The sequence below is a fragment of the Pinus tabuliformis genome, chromosome 4_2 (assembly GCF_031772625.1).
Source record: "Pinus tabuliformis cultivar Carrire ecotype Pingquan chromosome 4_2, CPIR1, whole genome shotgun sequence".
NCBI lineage: Eukaryota > Viridiplantae > Streptophyta > Pinopsida > Pinales > Pinaceae > Pinus > Pinus tabuliformis.
The window spans coordinates 446,230,232-446,249,049 of NC_142304.1; positions in this window are offsets into that span (position 1 = coordinate 446,230,232).

The window sequence follows — 18,818 nt, forward strand, 5'->3', positions numbered from 1 at the left end:
ATTCCATGCAATCTAGATGGTGGGCCACGATTAGTGAGTTTGACTTTGAGATCAGATACATCAAGGGAAAGAGAACAGGGTTGCACATGATCTTAGCATGAGAATACATGTAAATCACATAGAAGCTATGAGCTCCTACAGGATAGATTTACATGATCGTATCTTGCATTAAAAACAATAGGATGACAGGTATAGGGATATTATGTGCAGGTTACAGTAGGGTACAGGCGATCAAGATGTGGACTATCATCTCACAACAGATGGTTTGGTTAGATTCTGGGATAGGATATATGTGCCAAACAATAGTGAGCTAAAGAAGATTATCTTGAGATAATTTCATGCTAAGACATATTCAATTCTCTCGAGATATCAAAAGACATTGAAAGTAGTGCATAAGTTATACTATTGGATGAATTTGAAGAAAGAAGTGGCAGGTGTCAGCGAGTAAAGGTAGAATGTAAGCATATAGGTAGAGTACTATAGCCTATTCTGATTCTAGAGTGGAAATAGGAGGTACTTCCATGGATTTCATTACATGTTTGTCGAGGACATCTAGACAACATGATTATATCACGGTTTGGGTTAACATGTTGACTAAGGTAACACACTTTATTCCAGTGAAGTCTATCTATTCAGCTAATAATGTAGAATGGGTTTTCATTATAGAGGTAGTGAGTTTGCATGGTGTTCCAAGGAAGATTGTGTCATACAGGGATGTTAAGTTCAATTTTGGAATTTGGAAAGAGTTATTTTCAGGTTTAGGCATAGAGTTGGCCTCCAGTACAATTTATCATCCTTAGTCAGATGGAAAAATAGAGAGGGTCAACAAGATATTGGAGTGCATGTTGAGGATGGATGTGATGCATCAACATTAGAGGTGGGAAGAGTATCTTCCACTAATTGAATTTGCCTACAACAATGGGTATCAGGAGTCACTGAGGATTAGTCCATTCAAGGCACTATATGGGTAGAGTTTTGATATTCCCATCAGTTGGAGTGATCCAGTTAATAGGTTGTTTATAGGACCGAACATGTTGGTAGGGATGGAACAGGAAATGCAGGTAGTCAAGAAGAATACGAAGGTAGAATATGACAGATAGAAAAATTATGCATATCAGAACAAGATGTTTAAGGAGTTTCAGGTTAGGAAATAAGTGCACTTACACATCAAGCCCAAGAAGAGCTCCTTGAGGATTGGATCATGTGCTAAGTTGACAGCTTGGTTTTGCTGACCTTTCAAGATTCTTGAAAGGATTGGACTAGTAGCCTATCGACTTACACTGCCTACTACATTGAAATTCCATGATGTTTTCCATGTGTCATTGCTTAAGAAGTATGTTAAAGATGTTGATCATGTGATTGACTGGTTTGTATTGTAGGTGGAACCAGAAGGAGAATTCTAGCTAGAACTTCAGTGCATTTTTCAGAGAAAGGTGCTTATGCTTCAGAACCGAGAAATCAAGCAAGTTAAAGTGTAGTGGAAACACTTTGGGCCCAATGAAGCTACATGGGAGATGATTGATCGAATGAGGGCTATGTATCCTTCCCTATTCATTGGTTGAGCGAATGTTTTTGGAATATGTTTTCGTATGATGTTTTTGTATATGTATATATGTATATGGATGTAAATACCATCATGAGTTGTGTTATAAAGAACCAATAAGTGACATGGGTGTCATGTTATTATGGTTGTCATGTTGTTATGTTTCTCATGTTGGTTTGCTTCTCATCAAGATGATCATTGTAAATACATCAATGAGCTAAGTTATAAAGCTCCACGGGTAGTATGTTTTGATTTTCAGTAGTCTTGTTGGTTGTGGGTGTCATTGGAAACCGAGGATGGTGTTCCCCCAAGGGGGAGGGTTTTGTAACAACCTTGGTCAAAATTCCATGTAATAAAGTTAATAAAGGAAAAATAATAACCAAGATCATGGGACACGTACTCCAATCTAAATGTGGTAAAAAAACATAGTGATGGGGATCACTTGTGATTAATTAATGGCTATGGAAATTGACAAAGAAAATGGAAAATGTTTCGAAAATGAAAAGTGGCATTACTTGGCATTTTATTTATGAAAATAATGGAAAATTGGAGAAAATGAAGGTAAAAGCTCACAGGTTGCATGTGAGGAGGAAAATGAAGGAAAATATTGGAAATGAAGAAAATAGAGGCCTTATTAATAAAAAATCTTTTGAGGATCAGTTTGTATCTTTTTGTTGGTTCAGTTTTGGAACTCTCATTTTCTACTCTCTCTCTCTCATACTCTTGGACTCTTAGAGTTTTCTTGGAGCACTCTTGGAGGAGTTTGGCATACTTGGGATTTGGAGCAAGAAGAAAAAGGAAGAGCAGGAAAATGTAAGAGGACATTGGGATCAACATCTACAATGGGTTCTGCTTGCAGGTACCAAGTTCCATGTATGATTTCCTTCCTAGTTTTGGCATGCATGAAACGTGCATGTGGTTTCTTAGTTATGATATGTCATTGCCATGGAGGACTACTTGGATTGACAGTGGTTTTTACTGGCCTTGCCATTTCTTGGATAGTCATGGTGTTGTGGGTTTATTTCCTCTTGTTTTCTAGTTGGTTCTCATGTTCCTTATGGTTGTGGGTTTAGTTACTAGTTCCTAGAGCCTTGGTTAGAAAAATGCTCTATAAGCCATGTAACAGCTTGGGCTGAGTTACTAGTCCTGGAAGACTTGGTTGTACAAACGCTCTGGAGACCTTGGTGGGTTGAGTTACTAGTCCTGGAAGCCCTAGTTGGACAAATGATCTGGAGCCCAAAATCACCTATGGGTTGAGTCACTAGTCCTAGAATTCTTGGTTGGAACAAACGCTCTAGAGCCCTGGACAACATGGGTAGAGAATGATCTGGTGATGGTTGGTGATGTCTGACCATGAGGTAGAATAATTGGTTTAGGGTTGAGGTGGTTTGGCATCTGGAAGCCCTGGTTTGGTTTCATTTTATTTGTTTCATGAGATCCCACATTCATGCTTGGAATATGGCACGGGGGTGATTGGCTAAAAGAGAGATTTGGTTCAGCACAATCTATGGTCGGGTGGTAAGTGGAAGTCCCTAACTTGGTTGGATTTGAATATGTCAATAAGAGCTAATTTTCCTTTGGTATTTTATGAGAATGTGTTTTCCATTATGTGGCTTTAATGGTTGTTTCCTCATTGATATATATCTGGTTATTTTTTGGTTATAAGCATGTAGTATGACAATTATGATGTATGCCTCTGATCATGTTTTCGTTAGTATTTGAAATGTTAATGAATGAATGACCTAATAGATAAAAATGCAGCTACTGTGAGGAGATATTAGTCCTCTTTAACGATTCTCAAATAAGTATGAGATCCCTATGTTCAGATTTGTTGTTATGACCTGTAGATTTCATCTTTATAATATGTTTGACAAAATGCTTGTCATGGCTAGCAGGGGTCAAATCAAGTCCTTGTTCAAGTGTTTTCATTAGTAACTTTGTTCCAATGTTATTTATCATTTCTCAAAGTTTCATGACGTTCTAGGTAGTGGCCAGAGTCATGGCCCTGAAAAGGTGGCATGGAATCTCAGTTTGTTGGCACTATCTGCCTGAAAAAGGCCATAATCGCATGGATGCCTTGCTGTGGGAGTGACTATAGGGTCCCATTCGCATGCATGCCTTGTCATGGGAGCGACTGAGGCTCTAGGTTAGTGAAGAAAACAAATTCTCTCAGAGGTTGGACACTTGAAGAGGTTAGTTGGATCGTGACAGTTCTGTATCTTCTGAGGAAGGTCAAATTGGTCTTGTCATGTTGATTCCACTTCCTTAACTGTACATGGGAAGTTGAATCATATCATAGGAACTCTTCATCACATGCTTACCCTGATGGATCAGTTAGCTTGGGTAAATGTGGGAGGAGGGTGTTAAATTTTTTTATATTTATTAGTTATATATTTATTATTTTTTATATTTATTAGTTATTGTATGCATTTATCTATATCAACTACATTTATTAATGTGGTTGTGATATTCCTTAATTGCATATGTGTAATTTTTTAAATCTTATTTTTGAAAACTTTTCCCAATTTAATTTTACTATTTATTATTGATCATTATTTCTTGGGAAAATTTCTTTGTGACAATATAATTCAAACATTCACTATTTTTTCTCTTGACAAATAATTTTGATTATAATGAGATATTGTTTTAGGATAATTGAAACAACTTTTAATGTATGTGATCATATCGGTTATCTAAATGATAAAAATGAATCAATATCATTATGACATTATTTATCATGAGTAAATGAAAATGTTTGAATCAATAACATTATGAAAAAAAGATTGATGATTAAATTAAAATTATAGAAGCCCTGAGGGTTTGTTACAGTTCTGCAAATGGCAGACCTTTACAAACATTTCCCTATGGCCATTACCCTCCAGCCATAAGCTCATTACGAAACGATAAGGAATAGACAGCCAACAATGGAACCCCCTCAGGGGGAGGATATGGAACCTCCCCCCACTGATACGGAAAATGTTCTGCGACACACAGAAAATGTCAGGCAGGACAACCAGGAAAGTATCGGAATAGAGCATGAAAATACACCAAAGAATACTGACAGAAATGAAGCACCCAGAGTAACGTCAGCGACCTACAAGCCTGTAGCAATTGATAGACCTAAGATTGAGCTCCCAAGTCAACAGATCAACACTCAAATCCAGTATATGAAAGATCATGCATTGATTGGAAAGTTCATAGGCTTTTGGCCCATAGAGAAAGCACTGCATGGCTAGATAGCAGCCAAATGGAAACCAAAAGGGCACATTACTCTGCAGTTAGGACCTAAGGGCTTCTTTAGTGCAATCTTCAGTTGTTTGGAGGACCGAAACAGGGTACTGGATAGCGGACCATATTTTTTCAATGCAGCCGGACTGTATCTGCGAGATTGGATTGAGTGTTTCAACCTAGACAAAGAAGATCTGAGCTAGGCACCGATGTGGATTCGCCTTTACTCCCTCCCTCTAGAGTACTGGGGTGAAGATTCGCTACAAGATATTGGGAATGGCTTGGGCGAATTCATCAAATTTGCAAAGGAGATGAAACTCAAGCGATACACCTCCTATGTGCGGATTTGTGTATATATGCACCTCAACAAAGCTCTCCTAGATGCGGTAAGCCTTTATCATGATGATTACGAATGGATACAGTCAATAGATTATGAGCATGTACCATTCCATTGTAGAAAATGCCATGCCCTAGGCCATTTATTCCGAGATTGTCCCTCTAACCTGAAATCCTCGACCACTCCCACCACGGACAAACCTGACTTGGATGGGTTCACCAAAGTTACCAATCGCAAAAAGACCCACAAAAAGCCCTCTTCATCTGCCAAAAAACCTGTTACCAATACCTCCATGCCATCAACCAGTAACAACTTTGAAACCCTGCTCCAGCCGGAGGTTAACATCTTAGAAAACCCGGAACTCCCCGAAGTCATTCCTAAGACTATCCCCCATCCCGCTCCCTCAAGCTCAAAAAAAGCCCAAACTTCTATGCAATCCTCAGATCTCAAATCGCCCTCCCAGTAAATCCCCAAAATGGAATGTTCAAGGAATGGAAGTAGAAAGCACACACCAGCAGCCCACAACTGTAGAAGATACAAAGGTAGAGCAAGAAGAAACTCAACACATGGAAGAGGAGCCGGAGAGCTTAGACATTGGAGATTTGGATATACTAGGACTAGAACAGGCCTATAAGAAAAAATAATATGACAAGATCCGAGAAAGGCAGCTGGAAAATTTAGAAGTCATTCTCTCAAGAGCACAAAAGCAAAGATCGCTAGGTATCCAAACTAGAAGTCAGTGGGATGGAAGAAACATCTTCAAAGATAATAAGAAACGAGGAAGGAAAACAAATCTTCAAAGAACCATTCGCATAGGAGAGATGCTGGTGGAATTTGGAAGATACTCCAAGCTTACCAAGTATTCTAATCCCCTACCCAACCGTGTATCATGAAGCTCATTTCATGGAACATTAAAGGGCTCAACAGCCCCTAGAAATACAGACTGATAAAAAACATGTTTCAGCAGGAGAAACCACAAGTACTCTTCTTGTAAGAGACCAAATGTAACTCTACAATGCTGGACCAGATCCTTACCAAAGCATGGCCAGGTAGCAAAGAAGTTGCAGTGGATGCCATAGGAGCATCAGGAGGACTAGCAATAGTATGGGATGAAAAAGCCATAACACTTACTAACATTCATGCTAGTAAGCACTTTATTCAAGCCACGTTCCATATTATAGGGACAAACGTACATGGACACATGACCAATGTTTACTTCCCCCAGGTTGCAATAAACAAGGTAGACATTCTGAATACTTTAGCTCAGATCAACTCAAAAAGATCCCATCCACTTTGGATCACAAGAGGAGATTTTAACATGATAACAAAATTGGAGGAAAAAAGAGGAGGAAGGGTCAAGCTGGACAATGAAAGCACTCACTTCAAAAATTTCATCCAAGACAACAGACTCATAAATATGGCATTCAACAATGGAGTATACACATGGAACAACAAACGAGCAGGTGCTCATCAAATTGCCTCTCGATTGGACAGATTCCTACTCTCTGACAATGCAATCCATCTTGGAGGGGATTTCTCAGCCTCAATCTTACCGCTCTCTGGTTCAGATCACTGGCCTATCATGCTTCAATGGCAAAGACCGGGAAACATTACATGCAGGCCCTTTCACTTTGAAGCCTTCTGGTTGACTCATCCAGACTTTCACAACCTGATTACAGTGGTCTGGAAAAACTTCAATCCATTGGAAGGCACAAAAATGTATCAACTACAACAAAAACTCAAAAATCTCAAGATAAACATCATACAGTGGAATCACTCTACCTTTGGCAATATCTTCCAAGCACGAGGCGCTCTTGATCAAGAAATGCAAAAATTACAGCAGAGAGTCATACCTGAAGGCAGATCTGACGCCCTAGTAGAACAGGAAAGCCACCTTCAAATGCAAATCTCAAAGAGAGAAAAGCAGGCAAAAATACTTTGGAAACAAAATTCACGAATCAGATGGCTTAAAGAGGGTGAACGCAACACAAAGTTCTTCCACCGAACTATTATCCAAAGGATAATGCATAACAACATTACTCACATTCAGAATTGACAAGGGGAACATCTGGAGAAACACGAGGATATAGAATAGGAACTCCTCACCAACTTTCAGATGGTGCATCAGGAACCGCAAATCGATCGGTTACCAGCTATAGAGAAAATCACTAAGAAAATTCCTAAGATCATAACAGAGGAACACAATCAAATCCTTCTCAGGCTTATATCTTTACAAGAAGTGGAAACAGCTATGCAACAACTCAAAGTAGGAAAAGCACCTAGACCAGATGGCTTCACATCCGACTTCTTCCACAAATTCTGGGATCTAATCAAAGAAGAGGTTTGGCAAGTATTTGAGGAATCCAGGGCCAATAGATGGATGCTTCCATCTTTGAATGCAACCTTCATCGCCCTCATTCCTAAGGAGGAACACAGTCAGACTCCGAACAAATTCCGACCTATTGCATTATGTAATGTCATATATAAAATCGTCTCCAAGGTTATTGTCACGCGACTCAAACCCCTGCTTCCATTACTTATATCACCAGAGCAATCAGGATATGTGGAAGGAAGGCAGATCACAGATGGCATTATTCTCACTCACGAAATCATTCACTCCTTAAAGTAGTTCAGAAAGGTAGGTATGCTCCTAAAATCGATCTTTAAAAAGATTTTGATAGTTTAAGGTGGAAGTATATTCAAAAAATGATGCTTGCCTTTAGCTTCGCCCCCCCCATGGGTTAGATGGGTAATGAGTCTTATTACCTCCACCTTCTTTTCAATTCTAGTCAATGGTATCCCATCCACCCCCTTTCACCCATCCAGAGGTATCCGACAAGGTGACCCACTCTCACTCTTTCTTTTTGTTATTACGGTGGAAGGTCTTGGGCATTACATCAAAGATGCCCTTCATTCCTAGCAATTACGAGGCCTTTCCTTTCCCAACACCCTTGCTTTCACCCATCAGCAATTTGTGGATGACAATATGTTATTTGGTCATCCCTCGGTACAAGAAGCCCTCAAATTAAAGACCATTTCATTTGATTTTTCGGATGCCTTTGGCGCTTGCATTAACAAAGCTAAATCCCAAATCTTTTTCTTTCACACCCCGGCCATAACTCAGTCCTCCATTACTATAATCCTAGGCTTCTCGATTGCGGCTCTCCCCTCCAAATACCTGGGTGCTCCAATGACAGCCTCTGCCTTAAATCACTCATCCTGGAAGGTGCTCTTAGAAAAACTGGAAGCCCGTATCTCTTCTTGGACCTTCAGAGCGCTCAACATGGCAAGCCGTCTAGTTTTAATCAAAGCAGTGTTACAATCCATGTTTCTTTACCTCTTTTCAGTACTGGCAACACCCAAATGGGTTCTCAAAGCAATCAAAAATCTTCAATGAGATTTTTTATGGGGAAGTACAAAGCAAAAGAGAAAATGGGCTTTAGTAAAGTGGGACACAGTTTTCCTCCCGAAAAATTCTGGAGGCACAGGATTATGTGATCCTCAACACAGCAACGCGGTCATGGGAGCACGCATCTGGTGGAAATGGATCTCGAACTCGCATACTCCTTAGGTGATCCTCTGGACAGGAAAATATGCCAATAATAGACTGATCTAATTTGGCTCAAATATGTAGGCACAGGTTCCCTAATCTGGAATGCAGCTAAACAATATAAAGATCTAATTCAGCAACACAGCTTCTGGGAAATTAGGAATGGAGATAATGCAAGGTTTTTGGAGGATTCATGGCAGCAAAGACCCAAATTGAAGGACCTAGTCACTCCACACCAGCTACAGGATTGGGTAGAACAATCGATGATCAAGGTAAATCAACTTTGGAAGCCCACTCACACCCAAGGTTATAGGAAATGGATAAGCTCGAATCACATTCTCAGGCAAGGCACGCAGATCATCAAAGATAATTCGGAAACAGAATTCTCAAATAGGAAAATACGTTACTCTGAAAAGAAAGATATCATCAGATGGGGTTATGAAATGAGAGGAACCTTCACATCACAAGAAGATTATCATATAATTCTCAGGAACCTTACAATCAAGGACCATCTCTAGAACAAAGTTTTGGATCCCCCATTTTGGCAAAAAATATCCACCTTCCTCTGGATGCTTTGCCAAAACAAAATCCTTACTTGGGACAATCTATGGAAACGAAGCTTTCACGGACCTTCCATGTTCCCAAATTGTAAACAGGAGGAAGAAACCACTGAGCATCTTCTAAACTCATGTCTGTTGGCAAACAGACTTTGGGAAAAAGTTAGCTTCAGATGTCAAAGAGATGGATGAAGTAAGGAGGATTCCACCAACACTATACACACTTGGACAACCTATCCTTACAAAAGCAAACTGTTAAATGCTTTATGGAAACTCATACCAGGTTTTCTCATGTGGACTATCTGGAAAGAGAGAAATTGTCGCATCTTCAAGGACCACTCCTCTCCTATAGAAGTTCTATGGAATAACATATGTCAAAACCTTCGAGAAACCTTGCTGCTCCAAACATGGCTTGACGATGATTTCCCCTCCACTCCTCAAGAACAAAATATATGGGTAGATTGGAACCTCCAGTGGCACCACAAGCAGGCTCACCAAGGTAAAACTTCTCTTCCAGGAGCGACACCTGACAGATGGAATCCCCCTCCACCACACATGGTTCAACTCAACTTTGACGGAGCATCTAAAGGTAATCCAGGTAAAGAAGGATTTGGGGGAATTTTAAAAAAATCACAAGGGCAATGTTCTCCAAACTTTTATGGGTTCAATTGGTTAGGATACAAATAACTCGACTGAATTAGAAAGGTTATGGCAAGGACTTCTCCTTGCTCAAAGCCATGGTCTCTTCCCACTTACAATTGAAGGGGACTCTCAGATTCTTATTAACATGGTAAATCAGATATTACAGGGAACCCCATCACACAAAGCTAGTAGCAGTTGGAGATTGGAAAAACGGTTGGAGCAGATTGAACAGTGGCTATTAACTCACACAGCAGTTACCATTAAGCACATTCGTCAGAATGGTAACAAGGTAGCAGATTTCTTAGCTAACATCGGAATTGATAGTGGAAAGACTCTTCATGTAGGAACACTTAACACTATAGCTACCACTCCACAACTGCAGGATTACAATGATTTGGTGCAAAAGGAAAGGGAAAATGAGGAAGAAACGCACCCGGATGTGGGTGTCAATACTTCTAATTAATGCGATTAGATGGCCGACCAGCGAACAGGAAAGCCATATGGCTACCAGCATCGTCCCCCGTGCCAACCTCAAGGGAATTCATAACACATTGCAGAAGGCAATAAATGAACCCGTAAGCCGAGATACATTCATCTCCCTCATACCCATGGCCCCTGCAGAATGACAGGCAATTCCTCCGTTGCTTCAAGGTGTTTGCCCTCTGCAAACTGTTGAACCTTGCATGCGCACCGTGACCGGCAGTCGATGTTGGATACTTCCTTGCCTGGATCTTGGCAATGGCTTTCATTTCTCTCACTCCAGACACTGCATCTTAGACCAGGCCCAGACCTCTCCTACTCACTCTTCGCGGCAAAATACTTCCAATTCCTCTGCTGTCAACTTAACTCAGAATTCTGTTATGGCTCGCATTAGGCACCGAGTGCGTAGTAGGCACGGCGGAACTTGTGGAGGCAGCATTCGCATGCCGACTTTGACCAGCTCAGCCACCGATTCCCCTGACTCCCCCACTGATACGCTTAATCCTATCAGCTACTACCCAAATACCAGAAGTGGCAGGGGTGAGGCTAGAAATCAAGCCATTGAAGGGAGAGACATAGCAGTCCGCACTGTGGATTTCCCTCTTCCGCCTTACCCTGCTCCTCACAACACCCAGTTCTATTTCACAAGCACCTTAAATTGACCTATAATCACTGCTACTGTAACAATTTCCTTTGTGGAAGAATCTGAGCCGCAAGCTCCTCCGACTGGGCTCAAGGGCAAGTAGAGCATGGAGGCTTCGGGCAACCGAGGAATCAGCATTCCTGGCAACAAGCCACAAATTGAAGGCAGAGCGACTCTACATGGCAAGGATATAGCTAGCAGTCCTTCCACTGAGAGCGGCAAGCATAGTGGCACGAAGGCTTCGGGAAGCAAACCAAATGACACCTCTGAAATGCAGGTGGGCACAGGTGGGACTGAGGAGGATCCACCAACTCAGGGACGTGGCATGGCTGACGTGGATGATGACTGGTATCAATTTGCGTGTAGAATCGAGGAGGAGTTAGCCCCGGAGGATCCACCGAATTGATGCGTAGAAACCTGTTAATGTTGTTTTCTGCCAGGTGGATATGTCTAAACCTAGGCAGTGTTTTTAGGACTCCTATTTTTGGATTCTAGACATGATTGTTTTCTCTCTCAGTCTTTTCTGGAAAAACAATGTTTACCTAGGAGTGGTTTTATTTCTGGTTCAATGGGCTGGTTTCCCCTATGCTGGGGCAGTCTTTATGGTTCAATGGATTGGTTTCCTCTATGTTGGGGCAGTACAAATTTTTCTGGTGATGATTGATGTTCAACAACTTTGAAGTCAAGCCTCTCTGTAACCTCTTTTTGTACCATATCAATAGAACAATATTACTTAGAAAAAAAAAACATTATGAAAAAAACATTGGTTTTCCTCAATATTTGATAAATGAAAACTATTAATTATTTCAATCTTTTATGCCTTGTGGCATTAATTATTTCAGTTTTATTAACTTCATTGTAATTATCTCTCGAATGTTTCAATTTGTTCTCTTATGTTTGTGTTTTTTATATTTATTAGTTTTTTAAGTTTATTAGTTATTGTATGTTTTTATCTATATTAGCCACATTCATTAATGTGGTTGTGCTAGTCCTTAATTGTATATGTGTAATTTTTTAATTATTTTTTTAAAACATTTCTCAATCTAATTTTATTATTTATTTTTAGTCATTATTTCTTGGAAAAATTTATTTGTTACAATATAATTCAAGCATTCACTACTTTTTCTCTTAACACAATAATTTTGATTATGGATACGATATTGTAATGGGATAATTGAAACAACTTTTAATGTATGTGAACTTCTCCACTGGGTAATGAAAAAATTGAATCAGCACCATTATGACTCTATTTATTGTTAGTAAATGAAAATGGTTGCTCATCAATAACATTATGACACATACATTGGTTATCCTCAGTATTTGATAAATGCAAACTATTAATTATTTCAATCCAATATTCCTTGTGACATTAATTATTGCAGTTTTATGAACTTCATTGTAATCATCTCTCAAATATTTTAGTGTATTCCCTTATGGTGTATGTTTTCTATATTTAATAGTTATTGTATTTTTTTTATCTATATCAACCAAATTTATTAATGTGGTTGTGCTAGTCCTTAATTGCATATGTGTAATTTTTTTAATTATTTTCTTGAAAATCTTTCCCAATTTAATTTTATTATTTATTATTGATCATTATTTCTTGGAAAACTTTATTTGTTACAATATAATTCAAACATTCACTACTTTTTCTCTTAACACAATAATTTTGATTATGAACAAGATATTGTTTTGGGTTAATTGAAACAAGTTTTAATGTATGTGATTGTATCCGCTAGCTAAATGAAGAAATTGAATCAATTTCATTATGACGTTATTTATCATCAATAAAATAAAATGGTTGAATCAATAACATTATGACAAATGCATTGGTTATCCTCAATATTTGATAAATGCAAACTATTAATTATTTCTATCTTCTATGCCTTGTGGCATTAATTATTTCAATTTTATGAACTTCATTCTAATTATCTCTCAAATATTTCAGTTTGTTCTCTTGTAGTGTATGTTTTTTTTTTATATATTTATTTGTTATTTATTAGATATATTTATTATTTTTTTAGATTTATTGGTTAGTGTATGTTTTTATCTATATCAACCTCATTTGTTAATGTGGTTGTGCATGTGGTTGATATACATCTATAGGCGTATATCAACTACATTTATTAATGTGGTTTTGCTAGTCCTTAATTACATATATGTAATTTTTTTTAATTTTTTAAACCTTTCTTAATTTAATTTAATTTAATTATTTATTATTGTTCATTATTTCTTGTGAATTTTTTTTGTTACAATATAATTCAAACATTCACTACTTTTTCTCTTCACACAATAATTTTGATTACAATGGGATATTATTTTGAGATAACTGAAACAAATTTTATTGTATGTGATCTTATCCGCTAGCTAAATGAAAAAATTGAATCAATATAATTATGATGTGATTTATCGTCAGTAAATGAAAATGGTTGAATCAATAACATTATGACAAATACATTAGTTATCCCCATTATTTGATAAATGCAAACTACTAATTATTTCAATCTTCTATGCCTTGTGCCATTAATTATTTCAGTTTTATGAACTTCATTATAATTATCTCTCTAATATTTTAGTTTATTCATGTTTTTTCATATTTATTAGTTTTTTATATTTACTAGTTATTGCATGCTTTTATCTATATAAACCCCATTTATTAATGTGGTTGTGCTAGTCCTTAATTGCATGTGTAATTTTTTTGGAGTTGTCTTTAGTGTCACTTTTTGGACTTTCCAGTGCCGGAATCCAATGTAAAAATTTGAGGTGAAATCTTGATTTGTGTTATTTAAACTAATTTTTTTTATTGTATATATGGATTCATCACTCCGAAAAACCCCTAGGGCACTTGGATTGTGTAGGGCTTAGACATCAAACTTGTGATTTCAACAAATTCTTTCCATATTTTAGAGATATTAGACCGGAAAAGCTCAATAAGTTGCACTAAAGACAACTCGAATTTTTTTTAATTTATTTTTTGAAAACATTTCCGAATTTCATTTTATTATTTATTATTGATCATTATTTCTTGGGAAAATTTATTTGTTACAATATAATTCGAACATTCACTACTTTTCTCTTGACACAATAATTTTGATTATGAATGAGATATTGTTTTGGGATAATTGAAATAACTTTTAATGTATGTGATCTTATCAACTAGGTAAATGAAAAAATTGAATCAATATCATTACGACGTTAATTATGGTCAGTAAATAAAATGAGTGAATCAATAACATTATGGCAAATACACTGGTTATTCTTAGTGTTTGATAAATGCAAACAATTGAAATCTTTTAAGCCTTGTGGCATTAAATATTTCATTTTTATGAACGTCATTGTAGTTATCTTTGAAATATTTTAGTTTATTCTCATGTGGTGTATGTTATTTATATTTATTAGTTAAATAGTTAATAGTTTTTTAAATTTATTAGTTATGGTATTTTTTTTATCTATATCAGTGACATTTATAAATGTGGTTGTGCCAGTCCTTAATTGGATATTTGTGATGGGACCAGCCCAACACTGTTCGGACTTTAGGCAATTTAAATGATTGTTTGGGTGATTATATGATTGTGTAGATATTATGGTTGTGATTACATGTGTGAGGATCAAACCATCGGATATTTTGGAAACGGGTTAGGTGGCATTCAATTTCACAATTAAGTCCATGTACTCGCCTCGGGTTGCGTTTCCCGCTCCTTGCTATGCCAAAACTCTTCGTTCGTCGTTCACTTGGTCATTTTCGTTGGGCTTGCCGAGGGTTTGTTCTGCTATGCTCTGCGAGTTGAGTATGCAGCTTTGCTGCAAGTTCTGGGCGCGCCTCTTGGTGACTTCTGTACTGGTTCTTTTATGTCTGCGTGGTTGTCCTCTGGCCTGGTTCGTTGGGCAGTTGTGGGTATTCCTACCATCACCTAGGTAAGTGTTCTCTGTTACTGTTTTTCTTCCTGCTGTTGGCTCAACATGTCGTCGTGTTCCGAGTTATGTGTTGGTATTTCATGTTCTTGTTTGCAACTCAGTGGTTGGCTTGCATCCAGGCTCGAAATGATGGCGTCCTTCCATCCTCGGCTCCAAATGCAGGTAGCCCTCTTTCCTTGATTCAATTTGTGGTTTTCTTTCCTCAGCTCCTAACCTGTTTGCTCCTTCGTCTCGGCAGTTGGTCGAAACCCTGTGGGTGGAAAGTTTGTCCTTGGTTCTCACTACAATTCCTCAGGTACGTTGAATACAACTTCTGTTATTTATTTTTTTCAGGCACTGTAATTTCACTTCTGTGACAATGTGACTCTAACACCTGTATGTCGATTTCTTTGCAGGTGTTGAGGGTTTGCGGTTGGAGGTCTTGGCAATGAATGCTTCGGTCTTGTTCGGTAGGCTCTGTCACATGAATTTCCTTCAATCCTCGTTCTGTTTTTAAAATAGGCCTTCTGGTCGTGAGGGTTTGTCACCCTCGGTGCTTGTCAATTGACTCTCAGCTGTGAGTAGTATCCTGTCGTATTGGTGGTCTGGGCTTCCACTATCTAGTGATTTCTGACTGTAATTTCCTGTGTATGAACGCAACTTTTCAAAACCCTCACCTAGGGTTTGTCATTCACGGGCTTATGCATCTATGGCTATGTATGAAACAGTTTTCGAAACCCTCACCTAGGGTTTGTCGTCCACTGGCTTTACGCTGGTCTGGGCTTTATCTTGCAGTGCTACTATGTATTGTTATATACTTGTTTTTGCAATTTTGAAAGAGAAGAACTTCAGGAAAGAAAATTGGGTTCGGTTTACCTGAATGTCGTTTATGTAATTAGGTCGTCGTTCTCTTGGTTTACTCTGGATTCTCTGCCTGGACTGCAATTATTGTTTTTTGGCTGTGCTTGTGATGTTTCATATGAACATGCCAGAATGTTGTAGGTACTCTAGTAATTTGTTTGGCAGTCAATTTAAAAAAAAATAATAGGAAATTTCGTCTAGCCTGTGGGTGCTTGGCCTGTACTGGAATTTGTTTGTATCACTCCTTTTCTGTCTTCGTTGTTTGCTTCAATGGAAATGTAGGCCCTCGTTCTGGCATCTTCTCTTCTGTCTCGCTGTTAGGACTGGTTCTTTTTCTCAGGAAAAACAAAGAGAATTAAACACAATGGTCTGTGTACAATATGTTGTCTATTCAGATGCTCATTAATTAGAAAGCTCAATAAAAATATAGTAGGACACACAGATGGACTGAATTGATTTCACTGTTATTGATATTATTCGAGTGCAAGAAGTGTTGAACCTTTTACATGACTTTCGTTGTTACATTTATATGTTTCTTGTTCACAGTTAATGAAACTGTACAGTTACTTTTCAATTGTAGACTTTATAGTTACATGGCTATTAATCATTCGGTTCTGTCCTTATGACAAGATTTTCCTTTTAGATACATTTGTCTTTTCCTTTTAGAATAACAGGACAATTATTAATCCAGGGTTTATTAGAAACAAACAAGTAAATAACCCTAACCGATCAAACTACCTTTGACTAATTTAGAGATTAAGATAAAAATAAAAATCCTACCTCCTATTCTGACAAACTAACATAAAAGACGAATAAAACGTTAACTCAACTTTTCAACCTGGTAGAGACTGACACCCAGTCATGGTGCCTAAGCTAGATGCTCCTGCATCAGTTTGTAATTTTTTTAATTACATTTTTGAAAACATTTCGCAATTTAATTTTATTATTTATTATTGATTAGTATTTCTTGGGAAATTTTATTTGTTTATAATTCGCATTCACTACTTTTTCTCTTGACACAATAATTTTGATTATGAACGGGATATTGTTTTGAGATAATTGAAACAACTTTTAATGTATGTGATTTTATCAGCTAGGTAAATGAAAAAATTTTATCAATATTATTGTGATCTTATTTATCGTTAGTAAATGAAAATGGTTGTTCATCAATAACATTATGATGCATATATTGGTTATCCTCAGTGTTTGATAAATACAAAATATTAACTATTTCAATCTTTTATGCGTTGCGGCATTAATTATTGCAGTTTTATGAACTTCATTGTAATTGCCTCTCAGATATTTCAGTTTATTCTCTTGCAGTGTATGCTTTTTATTTTTATTGGTTTTTTAGATGTATTAGTTATTGTATGTTTTTATATATATCAACCACATTTATTAATGTGGTTGTGCATGTGGATATACACCTATAGATGTATATCAACGACATTTATTAATGTAGTTGTGCTAATCCTTAATTGCATATGTGTAATTTTTTAATTGTTTTTTTGAAAACCTTTCCCAATTTAATTTTATTATTTATTATTGATCATTATTTCTTGGGAAAAAATATTTCTTACGATATAATTCAAGCATTCACTACTTTTTCTCTTGACACAATAATTTTGATTAGGAATGGAATATTGTTTTGGGATAATTGAAACAACTTTTAATGTATGTGATCTTATTCACTAGCTAAAAAAAAATTGAATCAATATCATCATGACATTATTTATCATCAGTAAATGAAAATGGTTGAATCAATAACATTTTGACAAATACATTGGTTATCCTAAGTATTTGATAAATGCAAACTATTAATTATTTCAATCTTCTATGCCTTGTGGCATTAATTATTTCAGTTTTATGAACTTCATTGTAATTATCTCTCTAATATTTCAGTTTATTCTCTTTAGTGCGTGTTTTTTATATTTATTATTTTTTTAGATTTATTAGTTATTGCATGTTTTTATCTTTATCAACCACATTTATTAATATGGTTGTGCTAGTCCTTAATTGCATATGTGTAATTTTTTTAATTATTTTTCTGAAAACCTTTCTCAATTTAATTTTATTATTTATTATCAATCATTATTCCTTGGGAAATTTTGTTTTTTACAATATAATTCAAACATTCACTACTTTTTCTCTTGACACAATAATTTTGATTATGAGTGGGATATTGTTTTAGGGTAATTGAAACAACTTTTAGTGTATGTGACCTTATCAGCTAGCTAAATGAAATAAATGAATCAATATCCTTATGACCTTATTTATCATCAGTAGATGAAAATGGTTGATTCAATAACATTATGACAAATACATTGGTTATCCTCAGTATTTGATAAATGCAAACTATTAATTATTTCAATCTTTTATGCTTTGTGGCATTAATTATTTCCATTTTATGAACTTCATTATAATTATATCTCAAATATTTCAGTTCATTCTCTTGCAGTATATGCTTTTTATATTTATTAGTTATTGCATTTTATGTTTATCAACCAAATTTATTAATGTGGTTGTGGTAGTCCTTAATTGCATCTATGTAATTTTTTTAACTATTTTTTTGAAAACTTTTCTCAATTTAATTTTATTATTTATTATGAACCATTATTTCTTGGGAAAATTAGTTTGTTACAATATAATTCAAACGCTCACTACTTTTTCTCTTTGACACAATAATTTTGGTTATGAGTAGGATATTGTTTTGGGATAATTGAAACAACTTTTAATGTATGTGATCTTATCGGCTAGCTAAATGAAAAAATTGAAGCAATGTCATTATGATGTTATTTATCGTCAGTAAATGAAAATGGTTGATTCAATAACATTATGATAGATACATTGGTTATCCTCGGTATTTGATAAATGCAAACTATTAATTATTTGAATCTTTTATGCCTTGTGGCATTAATTATTTCATTTTTATGAACCTCATTGTAATTATCTCTCAAATATTTTAGTTTATTTTCTTGCAATGTATGTTTTTTATATTTATTAGTTTTTAGATTTATTCGTTATTGTATGTTTTTATCTATATCAAACACATTTATTAATGTAGTTGTGCTAGTCCTTAATTG